Source organism: Schistocerca cancellata, chromosome 8 (assembly GCF_023864275.1).
Source record: "Schistocerca cancellata isolate TAMUIC-IGC-003103 chromosome 8, iqSchCanc2.1, whole genome shotgun sequence".
Lineage (NCBI taxonomy): Eukaryota > Metazoa > Arthropoda > Insecta > Orthoptera > Acrididae > Schistocerca > Schistocerca cancellata.
The window spans coordinates 80,522,586-80,537,782 of NC_064633.1; the positions used below are offsets into that span (position 1 = coordinate 80,522,586).

The 15,197-nt window shown below is 47.2% G+C and overlaps 30 non-coding genes across 30 annotated transcripts; all 30 read right to left on the minus strand.

The window, feature by feature from the left end:
* Positions 1-80: 80 nt before the first annotated feature.
* Trnar-ucg (transfer RNA arginine (anticodon UCG)) lies at positions 81-153 on the minus strand. The gene has a single exon. It is a non-coding gene; the product is annotated as a tRNA-Arg (tRNA).
* A 560-nt stretch (positions 154-713) lies between these two features.
* Positions 714-785, minus strand: Trnat-agu (transfer RNA threonine (anticodon AGU)). Its single transcript has one exon. It is a non-coding gene; the product is annotated as a tRNA-Thr (tRNA).
* A 321-nt stretch (positions 786-1,106) lies between these two features.
* Positions 1,107-1,179, minus strand: Trnak-cuu (transfer RNA lysine (anticodon CUU)). The gene has a single exon. It is a non-coding gene; the product is annotated as a tRNA-Lys (tRNA).
* A 440-nt stretch (positions 1,180-1,619) lies between these two features.
* Trnar-ucg (transfer RNA arginine (anticodon UCG)) lies at positions 1,620-1,692 on the minus strand. The gene has a single exon. It is a non-coding gene; the product is annotated as a tRNA-Arg (tRNA).
* Positions 1,693-2,231: 539 nt separating this feature from the next.
* On the minus strand, positions 2,232-2,303 carry Trnat-agu (transfer RNA threonine (anticodon AGU)). Its single transcript has one exon. It is a non-coding gene; the product is annotated as a tRNA-Thr (tRNA).
* A 321-nt stretch (positions 2,304-2,624) lies between these two features.
* On the minus strand, positions 2,625-2,697 carry Trnak-cuu (transfer RNA lysine (anticodon CUU)). The gene has a single exon. It is a non-coding gene; the product is annotated as a tRNA-Lys (tRNA).
* A 440-nt stretch (positions 2,698-3,137) lies between these two features.
* On the minus strand, positions 3,138-3,210 carry Trnar-ucg (transfer RNA arginine (anticodon UCG)). The gene has a single exon. It is a non-coding gene; the product is annotated as a tRNA-Arg (tRNA).
* Positions 3,211-3,749: 539 nt separating this feature from the next.
* On the minus strand, positions 3,750-3,821 carry Trnat-agu (transfer RNA threonine (anticodon AGU)). The gene has a single exon. It is a non-coding gene; the product is annotated as a tRNA-Thr (tRNA).
* Positions 3,822-4,142: 321 nt separating this feature from the next.
* On the minus strand, positions 4,143-4,215 carry Trnak-cuu (transfer RNA lysine (anticodon CUU)). The gene has a single exon. It is a non-coding gene; the product is annotated as a tRNA-Lys (tRNA).
* A 440-nt stretch (positions 4,216-4,655) lies between these two features.
* Positions 4,656-4,728, minus strand: Trnar-ucg (transfer RNA arginine (anticodon UCG)). Its single transcript has one exon. It is a non-coding gene; the product is annotated as a tRNA-Arg (tRNA).
* A 557-nt stretch (positions 4,729-5,285) lies between these two features.
* On the minus strand, positions 5,286-5,357 carry Trnat-agu (transfer RNA threonine (anticodon AGU)). The gene has a single exon. It is a non-coding gene; the product is annotated as a tRNA-Thr (tRNA).
* Positions 5,358-5,678: 321 nt separating this feature from the next.
* Positions 5,679-5,751, minus strand: Trnak-cuu (transfer RNA lysine (anticodon CUU)). The gene has a single exon. It is a non-coding gene; the product is annotated as a tRNA-Lys (tRNA).
* A 440-nt stretch (positions 5,752-6,191) lies between these two features.
* Positions 6,192-6,264, minus strand: Trnar-ucg (transfer RNA arginine (anticodon UCG)). The gene has a single exon. It is a non-coding gene; the product is annotated as a tRNA-Arg (tRNA).
* A 539-nt stretch (positions 6,265-6,803) lies between these two features.
* On the minus strand, positions 6,804-6,875 carry Trnat-agu (transfer RNA threonine (anticodon AGU)). Its single transcript has one exon. It is a non-coding gene; the product is annotated as a tRNA-Thr (tRNA).
* Positions 6,876-7,196: 321 nt separating this feature from the next.
* Trnak-cuu (transfer RNA lysine (anticodon CUU)) lies at positions 7,197-7,269 on the minus strand. Its single transcript has one exon. It is a non-coding gene; the product is annotated as a tRNA-Lys (tRNA).
* Positions 7,270-7,709: 440 nt separating this feature from the next.
* Trnar-ucg (transfer RNA arginine (anticodon UCG)) lies at positions 7,710-7,782 on the minus strand. Its single transcript has one exon. It is a non-coding gene; the product is annotated as a tRNA-Arg (tRNA).
* Positions 7,783-8,321: 539 nt separating this feature from the next.
* On the minus strand, positions 8,322-8,393 carry Trnat-agu (transfer RNA threonine (anticodon AGU)). Its single transcript has one exon. It is a non-coding gene; the product is annotated as a tRNA-Thr (tRNA).
* A 321-nt stretch (positions 8,394-8,714) lies between these two features.
* Positions 8,715-8,787, minus strand: Trnak-cuu (transfer RNA lysine (anticodon CUU)). The gene has a single exon. It is a non-coding gene; the product is annotated as a tRNA-Lys (tRNA).
* A 440-nt stretch (positions 8,788-9,227) lies between these two features.
* On the minus strand, positions 9,228-9,300 carry Trnar-ucg (transfer RNA arginine (anticodon UCG)). Its single transcript has one exon. It is a non-coding gene; the product is annotated as a tRNA-Arg (tRNA).
* Positions 9,301-9,839: 539 nt separating this feature from the next.
* On the minus strand, positions 9,840-9,911 carry Trnat-agu (transfer RNA threonine (anticodon AGU)). The gene has a single exon. It is a non-coding gene; the product is annotated as a tRNA-Thr (tRNA).
* Positions 9,912-10,232: 321 nt separating this feature from the next.
* Positions 10,233-10,305, minus strand: Trnak-cuu (transfer RNA lysine (anticodon CUU)). The gene has a single exon. It is a non-coding gene; the product is annotated as a tRNA-Lys (tRNA).
* A 440-nt stretch (positions 10,306-10,745) lies between these two features.
* Trnar-ucg (transfer RNA arginine (anticodon UCG)) lies at positions 10,746-10,818 on the minus strand. Its single transcript has one exon. It is a non-coding gene; the product is annotated as a tRNA-Arg (tRNA).
* A 539-nt stretch (positions 10,819-11,357) lies between these two features.
* Positions 11,358-11,429, minus strand: Trnat-agu (transfer RNA threonine (anticodon AGU)). Its single transcript has one exon. It is a non-coding gene; the product is annotated as a tRNA-Thr (tRNA).
* Positions 11,430-11,750: 321 nt separating this feature from the next.
* On the minus strand, positions 11,751-11,823 carry Trnak-cuu (transfer RNA lysine (anticodon CUU)). The gene has a single exon. It is a non-coding gene; the product is annotated as a tRNA-Lys (tRNA).
* A 440-nt stretch (positions 11,824-12,263) lies between these two features.
* Positions 12,264-12,336, minus strand: Trnar-ucg (transfer RNA arginine (anticodon UCG)). Its single transcript has one exon. It is a non-coding gene; the product is annotated as a tRNA-Arg (tRNA).
* A 539-nt stretch (positions 12,337-12,875) lies between these two features.
* Positions 12,876-12,947, minus strand: Trnat-agu (transfer RNA threonine (anticodon AGU)). Its single transcript has one exon. It is a non-coding gene; the product is annotated as a tRNA-Thr (tRNA).
* Positions 12,948-13,268: 321 nt separating this feature from the next.
* Trnak-cuu (transfer RNA lysine (anticodon CUU)) lies at positions 13,269-13,341 on the minus strand. Its single transcript has one exon. It is a non-coding gene; the product is annotated as a tRNA-Lys (tRNA).
* Positions 13,342-13,781: 440 nt separating this feature from the next.
* Positions 13,782-13,854, minus strand: Trnar-ucg (transfer RNA arginine (anticodon UCG)). Its single transcript has one exon. It is a non-coding gene; the product is annotated as a tRNA-Arg (tRNA).
* Positions 13,855-14,393: 539 nt separating this feature from the next.
* Trnat-agu (transfer RNA threonine (anticodon AGU)) lies at positions 14,394-14,465 on the minus strand. The gene has a single exon. It is a non-coding gene; the product is annotated as a tRNA-Thr (tRNA).
* Positions 14,466-14,786: 321 nt separating this feature from the next.
* On the minus strand, positions 14,787-14,859 carry Trnak-cuu (transfer RNA lysine (anticodon CUU)). Its single transcript has one exon. It is a non-coding gene; the product is annotated as a tRNA-Lys (tRNA).
* Positions 14,860-15,197: the final 338 nt, after the last annotated feature.

Genomic DNA, 15,197 nt, shown 5'->3' on the forward strand with positions numbered 1-15,197 from the left:
AGCAGCAACTTCCAACTAGTTTTAGAGTACTCAAACAACACAGTAAAACAGCATGCATCTTTTGCAGAACAGGAAAAACTCGACCGTGACAGGATTCGAACCTGCAATCTTCGGATCCGAAGTCCGACGCCTTATCCATTAGGCCACACGGTCACTGGCGCAATATACTTCCCCACTCACACCTCGTTTTCGCCATTTGTACACTTGGCAGAATGATTTTCCCATCTTTGACGCAGTTCTCCATCTCAAATTTCAGTACTAAAAGTACGACGCTACTTCTTGCTGTGTCCCATCGCAAGTTACATTCAAGCCCTTATGACGCTGATCAAACAAGAGGTGGCAAATCAGCTTCAATCGTTTAGTGCCATCTCAGTCGCTTGCAGAAGGTACCTCACCCTATGTGATACAATGGCGAATTGTCGCTATTACCAAAGCGGCGGCGGCGCCGACGACGACGACGACGACGACGACGACGTTTTTCGCTAGGGTCTTTATCAGGAGTAGAAAATACATCACAAGAACTAAGTATTTCACGTCGGCATTCTCCGGAGACTGCCTAAAGCAGCAGTTTCTGGTGCCCACTTTAATAGCACCATTCACACTATTCATTTGCGAGAGCATTTCTTAAATACCGCACCCATTCATAATTTTTTTTATCCTTGACCGCTTTTTTCGAAAGGGACACGGTGGGAGGGGCTGTTACAAAATTCATTTGCCGCCTGTGAGGATCGAACTCACGACCTCTGGTTTACTAGACCAGCGCTCTGCCACTTAGCTAAGGAGGCGCCTCCTAGCGGACTTTTAGGATACTTTGTTCTTACAAACTAGTGAATCGGAGCCCTTCAGCTCGAAACGCACCGCATGAGCGACCATTATTTGCATTTAGTTAGCACAGCTGCTGCTTTCCTACACATCTCACACTATATCGATGTACAACTAAAATTGCAAAACAACACATTTATTTCATTTCAGAGTCACTTTCAGCTTCAAATACCGTTCCTCTGATATTCATACGAAGCTAGGCATCGTCGTAACCCGTTACGTTCATTACGCAAGGCTCACGAGAGGGGCGCATGTTGGATCCGCGTAGACACAAAATTTTGCGCCGTCCTGCGTGGAGCTCGAACCCACGACCCTGAGATTAAGAGACTCATGCTCTACCGACTGAGCTAGCCGGGCTGCACGCAACGCGTTACGAGCCATACAATACTGATGTGACCTGCGACCATCTATTGAAGATTCTTTTGACTACAGCTTATTTCCTGCTGCCACAAATCAGCTACAATCCTATTCAATGAAAAATTGTCTGCGAAAGGCATCAAATCTGCATGAAATGATACGTGGCTATCAGCACCATTATTCAACACACATGCTCGACTGTGCGCAGACGCCTGTGGCGTAGCCCTTGGCTCCTGAATCAGATGCAGTAGTTCCAACAAAAACTCTCCTGAACGGCACTGTGCCGAAAACTTCGCTACAGATCACCCTTGTCTTGCTTGTGCTTCTGGTAGACGCCGGTTTTGCAGCCAGGAAGCGGACAGCAGCAACTTCCAACTAGTTTTAGAGTACTCAAACAACACAGTAAAACAGCATGCATCTTTTGCAGAACAGGAAAAACTCGACCGTGACAGGATTCGAACCTGCAATCTTCGGATCCGAAGTCCGACGCCTTATCCATTAGGCCACACGGTCACTGGCGCAATATACTTCCCCACTCACACCTCGTTTTCGCCATTTGTACACTTGGCAGAATGATTTTCCCATCTTTGACGCAGTTCTCCATCTCAAATTTCAGTACTAAAAGTACGACGCTACTTCTTGCTGTGTCCCATCGCAAGTTACATTGAAGCCCTTATGACGCTGATCAAACAAGAGGTGGCAAATCAGCTTCAATCGTTTAGTGCCATCTCAGTCGCTTGCAGAAGGTACCTCACCCTATGTGATACAATGGCGAATTGTCGCTATTACCAAAGCAGCGGCGGCGCCGACGACGACAATCGCGAGGGTCTTTATCAGGGGTAGAAAATACGTCACAAGAACTAAGTATTTCACGTCGGCATTCTCCGGAGACTGCCTAAAGCAGCAGTTTCTGGTGCCCACTTTAATAGCACCATTCACACTATTCATTTGCGAGAGCATTTCTTAAATACCGCACCCATTCATAATTTTTTTTATCCTTGACCGCTTTTTTCGAAAGGGCCACGGTGGGAGGGGCTGTTACAAAATTCATTTGCCGCCTCTGAGGATCGAACTCACGACCTCTGGTTTACTAGACCAGCGTTCTGCCACTGAGCTAAGGAGGCGCCTCCTAGCGGACTTTTAGGATACTTTGTTATTACAAACTAGTGAATCGGAGCCCTTCAGCTCGAAACGCACCGCATGAGCGACCATTATTTGCATTTAGTTAGCACAGCTGCTGCTTTCCTACACATCTCACACTATATCGATGTACAACTAAAATTGCAAAACAACACATTTATTTCATTTCAGAGTCACTTTCAGCTTCAAATACCGTTCCTCTGATATTCATACGAAGCTAGGCATCGTCGTAACCCGTTACGTTCATTACGCAAGGCTCACGAGAGGGGCGCATGTTGGATCCGCGTAGACACAAAATTTTGCGCCGTCCAGCGTGGGGCTCGAACCCACGACCCTGAGATTAAGAGACTCATGCTCTACCGACTGAGCTAGCCGGGCTGCACGCAACGCGTTACGAGCCATACAATACTGATGTGACCTGCGACCATCTATTGAAGATTCTTTTGACTACAGCTTATTTCCTGCTGCCACAAATCAGCTACAATCCTATTCAATGAAAAATTGTCTCCGAAAGGCATCAAATCTGCATGAAATGATACGTGGCTATCAGCACCATTATTCAACACACATGCTCGACTGTGCGCAGACGCCTGTGGCGTAGCCCTTGGCTCCTGAATCAGATGCAGTAGTTCCAACAAAAACTCTCCTGAACGGCACTGTGCCGAAAACTTCGCTACAGATCACCCTTGTCTTGCTTGTGCTTCTGGTAGACGCCGGTTTTGTAGCCAGGAAGCGGACAGCAGCAACTTCCAACTAGTTTTAGTGTACTCAAACAACACAGTAAAACAGCATGCATCTTTTGCAGAACAGGAAAAACTCGACCGTGACAGGGTTCGAACCTGCAATCTTCGGATCCGAAGTCCGACGCCTTATCCATTAGGCCACACGGTCACTGGCGCAATATACTTCCCCACTCACACCTCGTTTTCGCCATTTGTACACTTGGCAGAATGATTTTCCCATCTTTGACGCAGTTCTCCATCTCAAATTTCAGTACTAAAAGTACGACGCTACTTCTTGCTGTGTCCCATCGCAAGTTACATTCAAGCCCTTATGACGCTGATCAAACAAGAGGTGGCAAATCTGCTTCAATCGTTTAGTGCCATCTCAGTCGCTTGCAGAAGGTACCTCACGCTATGTGATACAATGGCGAATTGTCGCTATTACCAAAGCGGCGGCGGCGCAGACGACGACAATCGCGAGGGTCTTTATCAGGGGTAGAAAATACGTCACAAGAACTAAGTATTTCACGTCGGCATTCTCCGGAGACTGCCTAAAGCAGCAGTTTCTGGTGCCCACTTTAATAGCACCATTCACACTATTCATTTGCGAGAGCATTTCTTAAATACCGCACCCATTCATAATTTTTTTTATCCTTGACCGCTTTTTTCGAAAGGGACACGGTGGGAGGGGCTGTTACAAAATTCATTTGCCGCCTGTGAGGATCGAACTCACGACCTCTGGTTTACTAGACCAGCGCTCTGCCACTGAGCTAAGGAGGCGCCTCCTAGCGGACTTTTAGGATACTTTGTTCTTACAAACTAGTGAATCGGAGCCCTTCAGCTCGAAACGCACCGCATGAGCGACCATTATTTGCATTTAGTTAGCACAGCTGCTGCTTTCCTACACATCTCACACTATATCGATGTACAACTAAAATTGCAAAACAACACATTTATTTCATTTCAGAGTCACTTTCAGCTTCAAATACCGTTCCTCTGATATTCATACGAAGCTAGGCATCGTCGTAACCCGTTACGTTCATTACGCAAGGCTCACGAGAGGGGCGCATGTTGGATCCGCGTAGACACAAAATTTTGCGCCGTCCTGCGTGGAGCTCGAACCCACGACCCTGAGATTAAGAGACTCATGCTCTACCGACTGAGCTAGCCGGGCTGCACGCAACGCGTTACGAGCCATACAATACTGATGTGACCTGCGACCATCTATTGAAGATTCTTTTGACTACAGCTTATTTCCTGCTGCCACAAATCAGCTACAATCCTATTCAATGAAAAATTGTCTGCGAAAGGCATCAAATCTGCATGAAATGATACGTGGCTATCAGCACCATTATTCAACACACATGCTCGACTGTGCGCAGACGCCTGTGGCGTAGCCCTTGGCTCCTGAATCAGATGCAGTAGTTCCAACAAAAACTCTCCTGAACGGCACTGTGCCGAAAACTTCGCTACAGATCACCCTTGTCTTGCTTGTGCTTCTGGTAGACGCCGGTTTTGCAGCCAGGAAGCGGACAGCAGCAACTTCCAACTAGTTTTAGAGTACTCAAACAACACAGTAAAACAGCATGCATCTTTTGCAGAACAGGAAAAACTCGACCGTGAGAGGATTCGAACCTGCAATCTTCGGATCCGAAGTCCGACGCCTTATCCATTAGGCCACACGGTCACTGGCGCAATATACTTCCCCACTCACACCTCGTTTTCGCCATTTGTACACTTGGCAGAATGATTTTCCCATCTTTGACGCAGTTCTCCATCTCAAATTTCAGTACTAAAAGTACGACGCTACTTCTTGCTGTGTCCCATCGCAAGTTACATTCAAGCCCTTATGACGCTGATCAAACAAGAGGTGGCAAATCAGCTTCAATCGTTTAGTGCCATCTCAGTCGCTTGCAGAAGGTACCTCACCCTATGTGATACAATGGCGAATTGTCGCTATTACCAAAGCGGCGGCGGCGCTTACGACGACGACGACGACGACGACGTTTTTCGCTAGGGTCTTTATCAGGAGTAGAAAATACATCACAAGAACTAAGTATTTCACGTCGGCATTCTCCGGAGACTGCCTAAAGCAGCAGTTTCTGGTGCCCACTTTAATAGCACCATTCACACTATTCATTTGCGAGAGCATTTCTTAAATACCGCACCCATTCATAATTTTTTTTATCCTTGACCGCTTTTTTCGAAAGGGACACGGTGGGAGGGGCTGTTACAAAATTCATTTGCCGCCTGTGAGGATCGAACTCACGACCTCTGGTTTACTAGACCAGCGCTCTGCCACTGAGCTAAGGAGGCGCCTCCTAGCGGACTTTTAGGATACTTTGTTCTTACAAACTAGTGAATCGGAGCCCTTCAGCTCGAAACGCACCGCATGAGCGACCATTATTTGCATTTAGTTAGCACAGCTGCTGCTTTCCTACACATCTCACACTATATCGATGTACAACTAAAATTGCAAAACAACACATTTATTTCATTTCAGAGTCACTTTCAGCTTCAAATACCGTTCCTCTGATATTCATACGAAGCTAGGCATCGTCGTAACCCGTTACGTTCATTACGCAAGGCTCACGAGAGGGGCGCATGTTGGATCCGCGTAGACACAAAATTTTGCGCCGTCCTGCGTGGAGCTCGAACCCACGACCCTGAGATTAAGAGACTCATGCTCTACCGACTGAGCTAGCCGGGCTGCACGCAACGCGTTACGAGCCATACAATACTGATGTGACCTGCGACCATCTATTGAAGATTCTTTTGACTACAGCTTATTTCCTGCTGCCACAAATCAGCTACAATCCTATTCAATGAAAAATTGTCTGCGAAAGGCATCAAATCTGCATGAAATGATACGTGGCTATCAGCACCATTATTCAACACACATGCTCGACTGTGCGCAGACGCCTGTGGCGTAGCCCTTGGCTCCTGAATCAGATGCAGTAGTTCCAACAAAAACTCTCCTGAACGGCACTGTGCCGAAAACTTCGCTACAGATCACCCTTGTCTTGCTTGTGCTTCTGGTAGACGCCGGTTTTGCAGCCAGGAAGCGGACAGCAGCAACTTCCAACTAGTTTTAGAGTACTCAAACAACACAGTAAAACAGCATGCATCTTTTGCAGAACAGGAAAAACTCGACCGTGACAGGATTCGAACCTGCAATCTTCGGATCCGAAGTCCGACGCCTTATCCATTAGGCCACACGGTCACTGGCGCAATATACTTCCCCACTCACACCTCGTTTTCGCCATTTGTACACTTGGCAGAATGATTTTCCCATCTTTGACGCAGTTCTCCATCTCAAATTTCAGTACTAAAAGTACGACGCTACTTCTTGCTGTGTCCCATCGCAAGTTACATTCAAGCCCTTATGACGCTGATCAAACAAGAGGTGGCAAATCAGCTTCAATCGTTTAGTGCCATCTCAGTCGCTTGCAGAAGGTACCTCACCCTATGTGATACAATGGCGAATTGTCGCTATTACCAAAGCGGCGGCGGCGCCGACGACGACAATCGCGAGGGTCTTTATCAGGGGTAGAAAATACATCACAAGAACTAAGTATTTCACGTCGGCATTCTCCGGAGACTGCCTAAAGCAGCAGTTTCTGGTGCCCACTTTAATAGCACCATTCACACTATTCATTTGCGAGAGCATTTCTTAAATACCGCACCCATTCATAATTTTTTTTATCCTTGACCGCTTTTTTCGAAAGGGCCACGGTGGGAGGGGCTGTTACAAAATTCATTTGCCGCCTGTGAGGATCGAACTCACGACCTCTGGTTTACTAGACCAGCGCTCTGCCACTGAGCTAAGGAGGCGCCTCCTAGCGGACTTTTAGGATACTTTGTTCTTACAAACTAGTGAATCGGAGCCCTTCAGCTCGAAACGCACCGCATGAGCGACCATTATTTGCATTTAGTTAGCACAGCTGCTGCTTTCCTACACATCTCACACTATATCGATGTACAACTAAAATTGCAAAACAACACATTTATTTCATTTCAGAGTCACTTTCAGCTTCAAATACCGTTCCTCTGATATTCATACGAAGCTAGGCATCGTCGTAACCCGTTACGTTCATTACGCAAGGCTCACGAGAGGGGCGCATGTTGGATCCGCGTAGACACAAAATTTTGCGCCGCCCAGCGTGGGGCTCGAACCCACGACCCTGAGATTAAGAGACTCATGCTCTACCGACTGAGCTAGCCGGGCTGCACGTAACGCGTTACGAGCCATACAATACTGATGTAACCTGCGACCATCTATTGAAGATTCTTTTGACTACAGCTTATTTCCTGCTGCCACAAATCAGCTACAATCCTATTCAATGAAAAATTGTCTCCGAAAGGCATCAAATCTGCATGAAATGATACGTGGCTATCAGCACCATTATTCAACACACATGCTCGACTGTGCGCAGACGCCTGTGGCGTAGCCCTTGGCTCCTGAATCAGATGCAGTAGTTCCAACAAAAACTCTCCTGAACGGCACTGTGCCGAAAACTTCGCTACAGATCACCCTTGTCTTGCTTGTGCTTCTGGTAGACGCCGGTTTTGCAGCCAGGAAGCGGACAGCAGCAACTTCCAACTAGTTTTAGAGTACTCAAACAACACAGTAAAACAGCATGCATCTTTTGCAGAACAGGAAAAACTCGACCGTGACAGGATTCGAACCTGCAATCTTCGTATCCGAAGTCCGACGCCTTATCCATTAGGCCACACGGTCACTGGCGCAATATACTTCCCCACTCACACCTCGTTTTCGCCATTTGTACACTTGGCAGAGTGATTTTCCCATCTTTGACGCAGTTGTCCATCTCAAATTTCAGTACTAAAAGTACGACGCTACTTCTTGCTGTGTCCCATCGCAAGTTACATTGAAGCCCTTATGACGCTGATCACACAAGAGGTGGCAAATCAGCTTCAATCGTTTAGTGCCATCTCAGTCGCTTGCAGAAGGTACCTCACCCTATGTGATACAATGGCGAATTGTCGCTATTACCAAAGCGGCGGCGGCGCCGACGACGACAATCGCGAGGGTCTTTATCAGGGGTAGAAAATACATCACAAGAACTAAGTATTTCACGTCGGCATTCTCCGGAGACTGCCTAAAGCAGCAGTTTCTGGTGCCCACTTTAATAGCACCATTCACACTATTCATTTGCGAGAGCATTTCTTAAATACCGCACCCATTCATAATTTTTTTTATCCTTGACCGCTTTTTTCGAAAGGGCCACGGTGGGAGGGGCTGTTACAAAATTCATTTGCCGCCTGTGAGGATCGAACTCACGATCTCCGGTTTACTAGACCAGCGCTCTGCCACTGAGCTAAGGAGGCGCCTCCTAGCGGACTTTGAGGATACTTTGTTCTTACAAACTAGTGAATCGGAGCCCTTCAGCTCGAAACGCACCGCATGAGCGACCATTATTTGCATTTAGTTAGCACAGCTGCTGCTTTCCTACACATCTCACACTATATCGATGTACAACTAAAATTGCAAAACAACACATTTATTTCATTTCAGAGTCACTTTCAGCTTCAAATACCGTTCCTCTGATATTCATACGAAGCTAGGCATCGTCGTAACCCGTTACGTTCATTACGCAAGGCTCACGAGAGGGGCGCATGTTGGATCCGCGTAGACACAAAATTTTGCGCCGTCCAGCGTGGGGCTCGAACCCACGACCCTGAGATTAAGAGACTCATGCTCTACCGACTGAGCTAGCCGGGCTGCACGCAACGCGTTACGAGCCATACAATACTGATGTGACCTGCGACCATCTATTGAAGATTCTTTTGACTACAGCTTATTTCCTGCTGCCACAAATCAGCTACAATCCTATTCAATGAAAAATTGTCTCCGAAAGGCATCAAATCTGCATGAAATGATACGTGGCTATCAGCACCATTATTCAACACACATGCTCGACTGTGCGCAGACGCCTGTGGCGTAGCCCTTGGCTCCTGAATCAGATGCAGTAGTTCCAACAAAAACTCTCCTGAACGGCACTGTGCCGAAAACTTCGCTACAGATCACCCTTGTCTTGCTTGTGCTCCTGGTAGACGCCGGTTTTGTAGCCAGGAAGCGGACAGCAGCAACTTCCAACTAGTTTTAGTGTACTCAAACAACACAGTAAAACAGCATGCATCTTTTGCAGAACAGGAAAAACTCGACCGTGACAGGGTTCGAACCTGCAATCTTCGGATCCGAAGTCCGACGCCTTATCCATTAGGCCACACGGTCACTGGCGCAATATACTTCCCCACTCACACCTCGTTTTCGCCATTTGTACACTTGGCAGAATGATTTTCCCATCTTTGACGCAGTTCTCCATCTCAAATTTCAGTACTAAAAGTACGACGCTACTTCTTGCTGTGTCCCATCGCAAGTTACATTGAAGCCCTTATGACGCTGATCAAACAAGAGGTGGCAAATCAGCTTCAATCGTTTAGTGCCATCTCAGTCGCTTGCAGAAGGTACCTCACCCTATGTGATACAATGGCGAATTGTCGCTATTACCAAAGCAGCGGCGGCGCCGACGACGACAATCGCGAGGGTCTTTATCAGGGGTAGAAAATACGTCACAAGAACTAAGTATTTCACGTCGGCATTCTCCGGAGACTGCCTAAAGCAGCAGTTTCTGGTGCCCACTTTAATAGCACCATTCACACTATTCATTTGCGAGGGCATTTCTTAAATACCGCACCCATTCATAATTTTTTTTATCCTTGACCGCTTTTTTCGAAAGGGCCACGGTGGGAGGGGCTGTTACAAAATTCATTTGCCGCCTCTGAGGATCGAACTCACGACCTCTGGTTTACTAGACCAGCGTTCTGCCACTGAGCTAAGGAGGCGCCTCCTAGCGGACTTTTAGGATACTTTGTTATTACAAACTAGTGAATCGGAGCCCTTCAGCTCGAAACGCACCGCATGAGCGACCATTATTTGCATTTAGTTAGCACAGCTGCTGCTTTCCTACACATCTCACACTATATCGATGTACAACTAAAATTGCAAAACAACACATTTATTTCATTTCAGAGTCACTTTCAGCTTCAAATACCGTTCCTCTGATATTCATACGAAGCTAGGCATCGTCGTAACCCGTTACGTTCATTACGCAAGGCTCACGAGAGGGGCGCATGTTGGATCCGCGTAGACACAAAATTTTGCGCCGCCCAGCGTGGGGCTCGAACCCACGACCCTGAGATTAAGAGACTCATGCTCTACCGACTGAGCTAGCCGGGCTGCACGTAACGCGTTACGAGCCATACAATACTGATGTAACCTGCGACCATCTATTGAAGATTCTTTTGACTACAGCTTATTTCCTGCTGCCACAAATCAGCTACAATCCTATTCAATGAAAAATTGTCTCCGAAAGGCATCAAATCTGCATGAAATGATACGTGGCTATCAGCACCATTATTCAACACACATGCTCGACTGTGCGCAGACGCCTGTGGCGTAGCCCTTGGCTCCTGAATCAGATGCAGTAGTTCCAACAAAAACTCTCCTGAACGGCACTGTGCCGAAAACTTCGCTACAGATCACCCTTGTCTTGCTTGTGCTTCTGGTAGACGCCGGTTTTGCAGCCAGGAAGCGGACAGCAGCAACTTCCAACTAGTTTTAGAGTACTCAAACAACACAGTAAAACAGCATGCATCTTTTGCAGAACAGGAAAAACTCGACCGTGACAGGATTCGAACCTGCAATCTTCGTATCCGAAGTCCGACGCCTTATCCATTAGGCCACACGGTCACTGGCGCAATATACTTCCCCACTCACACCTCGTTTTCGCCATTTGTACACTTGGCAGAGTGATTTTCCCATCTTTGACGCAGTTGTCCATCTCAAATTTCAGTACTAAAAGTACGACGCTACTTCTTGCTGTGTCCCATCGCAAGTTACATTGAAGCCCTTATGACGCTGATCAAACAAGAGGTGGCAAATCAGCTTCAATCGTTTAGTGCCATCTCAGTCGCTTGCAGAAGGTACCTCACCCTATGTGATACAATGGCGAATTGTCGCTATTACCAAAGCGGCGGCGGCGCCGACGACGACAATCGCGAGGGTCTTTATCAGGGGTAGAAAATACATCACAAGAACTAAGTATTTCACGTCGGCATTCTCCGGAGACTGCCTAAAGCAGCAGTTTCTGGTGCCCACTTTAATAGCACCATTCACACTATTCATTTGCGAGAGCATTTCTTAAATACCGCACCCATTCATAATTTTTTTTATCCTTGACCGCTTTTTTCGAAAGGGCCACGGTGGGAGGGGCTGTTACAAAATTCATTTGCCGCCTGTGAGGATCGAACTCACGATCTCCGGTTTACTAGACCAGCGCTCTGCCACTGAGCTAAGGAGGCGCCTCCTAGCGGACTTTGAGGATACTTTGTTCTTACAAACTAGTGAATCGGAGCCCTTCAGCTCGAAACGCACCGCATGAGCGACCATTATTTGCATTTAGTTAGCACAGCTGCTGCTTTCCTACACATCTCACACTATATCGATGTACAACTAAAATTGCAAAACAACACATTTATTTCATTTCAGAGTCACTTTCAGCTTCAAATACCGTTCCTCTGATATTCATACGAAGCTAGGCATCGTCGTAACCCGTTACGTTCATTACGCAAGGCTCACGAGAGGGGCGCATGTTGGATCCGCGTAGACACAAAATTTTGCGCCGTCCAGCGTGGGGCTCGAACCCACGACCCTGAGATTAAGAGACTCATGCTCTACCGACTGAGCTAGCCGGGCTGCACGCAACGCGTTACGAGCCATACAATACTGATGTGACCTGCGACCATCTATTGAAGATTCTTTTGACTACAGCTTATTTCCTGCTGCCACAAATCAGCTACAATCCTATTCAATGAAAAATTGTCTCCGAAAGGCATCAAATCTGCATGAAATGATACGTGGCTATCAGCACCATTATTCAACACACATGCTCGACTGTGCGCAGACGCCTGTGGCGTAGCCCTTGGCTCCTGAATCAGATGCAGTAGTTCCAACAAAAACTCTCCTGAACGGCACTGTGCCGAAAACTTCGCTACAGATCACCCTTGTCTTGCTTGTGCTTCTGGTAGACGCCGGTTTTGTAGCCAGGAAGCGGACAGCAGCAACTTCCAACTAGTTTTAGTGTACTCAAACAACACAGTAAAACAGCATGCATCTTTTGCAGAACAGGAAAAACTCGACCGTGACAGGGTTCGAACCTGCAATCTTCGGATCCGAAGTCCGACGCCTTATCCATTAGGCCACACGGTCACTGGCGCAATATACTTCCCCACTCACACCTCGTTTTCGCCATTTGTACACTTGGCAGAATGATTTTCCCATCTTTGACGCAGTTCTCCATCTCAAATTTCAGTACTAAAAGTACGACGCTACTTCTTGCTGTGTCCCATCGCAAGTTACATTGAAGCCCTTATGACGCTGATCAAACAAGAGGTGGCAAATCAGCTTCAATCGTTTAGTGCCATCTCAGTCGCTTGCAGAAGGTACCTCACCCTATGTGATACAATGGCGAATTGTCGCTATTACCAAAGCAGCGGCGGCGCCGACGAAGACAATCGCGAGGGTCTTTATCAGGGGTAGAAAATACGTCACAAGAACTAAGTATTTCACGTCGGCATTCTCCGGAGACTGCCTAAAGCAGCAGTTTCTGGTGCCCACTTTAATAGCACCATTCACACTATTCATTTGCGAGGGCATTTCTTAAATACCGCACCCATTCATAATTTTTTTTATCCTTGACCGCTTTTTTCGAAAGGGCCACGGTGGGAGGGGCTGTTACAAAATTCATTTGCCGCCTCTGAGGATCGAACTCACGACCTCTGGTTTACTAGACCAGCGTTCTGCCACTGAGCTAAGGAGGCGCCTCCTAGCGGACTTTTAGGATACTTTGTTATTACAAACTAGTGAATCGGAGCCCTTCAGCTCGAAACGCACCGCATGAGCGACCATTATTTGCATTTAGTTAGCACAGCTGCTGCTTTCCTACACATCTCACACTATATCGATGTACAACTAAAATTGCAAAACAACACATTTATTTCATTTCAGAGTCACTTTCAGCTTCAAATACCGTTCCTCTGATATTCATACGAAGCTAGGCATCGTCGTAACCCGTTACGTTCATTACGCAAGGCTCACGAGAGGGGCGCATGTTGGATCCGCGTAGACACAAAATTTTGCGCCGCCCAGCGTGGGGCTCGAACCCACGACCCTGAGATTAAGAGACTCATGCTCTACCGACTGAGCTAGCCGGGCTGCACGTAACGCGTTACGAGCCATACAATACTGATGTAACCTGCGACCATCTATTGAAGATTCCTTTGACTACAGCTTATTTCCTGCTGCCACAAATCAGCTACAATCCTATTCAATGAAAAATTGTCTCCGAAAGGCATCAAATCTGCATGAAATGATACGTGGCTATCAGCACCATTATTCAACACACATGCTCGACTGTGCGCAGACGCCTGTGGCGTAGCCCTTGGCTCCTGAATCAGATGCAGTAGTTCCAACAAAAACTCTCCTGAACGGCACTGTGCCGAAAACTTCGCTACAGATCACCCTTGTCTTGCTTGTGCTTCTGGTAGACGCCGGTTTTGCAGCCAGGAAGCGGACAGCAGCAACTTCCAACTAGTTTTAGAGTACTCAAACAACACAGTAAAACAGCATGCATCTTTTGCAGAACAGGAAAAACTCGACCGTGACAGGATTCGAACCTGCAATCTTCGTATCCGAAGTCCGACGCCTTATCCATTAGGCCACACGGTCACTGGCGCAATATACTTCCCCACTCACACCTCGTTTTCGCCATTTGTACACTTGGCAGAGTGATTTTCCCATCTTTGACGCAGTTGTCCATCTCAAATTTCAGTACTAAAAGTACGACGCTACTTCTTGCTGTGTCCCATCGCAAGTTACATTGAAGCCCTTATGACGCTGATCAAACAAGAGGTGGCAAATCAGCTTCAATCGTTTAGTGCCATCTCAGTCGCTTGCAGAAGGTACCTCACCCTATGTGATACAATGGCGAATTGTCGCTATTACCAAAGCGGCGGCGGCGCCGACGACGACAATCGCGAGGGTCTTTATCAGGGGTAGAAAATACATCACAAGAACTAAGTATTTCACGTCGGCATTCTCCGGAGACTGCCTAAAGCAGCAGTTTCTGGTGCCCACTTTAATAGCACCATTCACACTATTCATTTGCGAGAGCATTTCTTAAATACCGCACCCATTCATAATTTTTTTTATCCTTGACCGCTTTTTTCGAAAGGGCCACGGTGGGAGGGGCTGTTACAAAATTCATTTGCCGCCTGTGAGGATCGAACTCACGATCTCCGGTTTACTAGACCAGCGCTCTGCCACTGAGCTAAGGAGGCGCCTCCTAGCGGACTTTGAGGATACTTTGTTCTTACAAACTAGTGAATCGGAGCCCTTCAGCTCGAAACGCACCGCATGAGCGACCATTATTTGCATTTAGTTAGCACAGCTGCTGCTTTCCTACACATCTCACACTATATCGATGTACAACTAAAATTGCAAAACAACACATTTATTTCATTTCAGAGTCACTTTCAGCTTCAAATACCGTTCCTCTGATATTCATACGAAGCTAGGCATCGTCGTAACCCGTTACGTTCATTACGCAAGGCTCACGAGAGGGGCGCATGTTGGATCCGCGTAGACACAAAATTTTGCGCCGTCCAGCGTGGGGCTCGAACCCACGACCCTGAGATTAAGAGACTCATGCTCTACCGACTGAGCTAGCCGGGCTGCACGCAACGCGTTACGAGCCATACAATACTGATGTGACCTGCGACCATCTATTGAAGATTCTTTTGACTACAGCTTATTTCCTGCTGCCACAAATCAGCTACAATCCTATTCAATGAAAAATTGTCTCCGAAAGGCATCAAATCTGCATGAAATGATACGTGGCTATCAGCACCATTATTCAACACACATGCTCGACTGTGCGCAGACGCCTGTGGCGTAGCCCTTGGCTCCTGAATCAGATGCAGTAGTTCCAACAAAAACTCTCCTGAACGGCACTGTGCCGAAAACTTCGCTACAGATCACCCTTGTCTTGCTTGTGCTTCTGGTAGACGCCG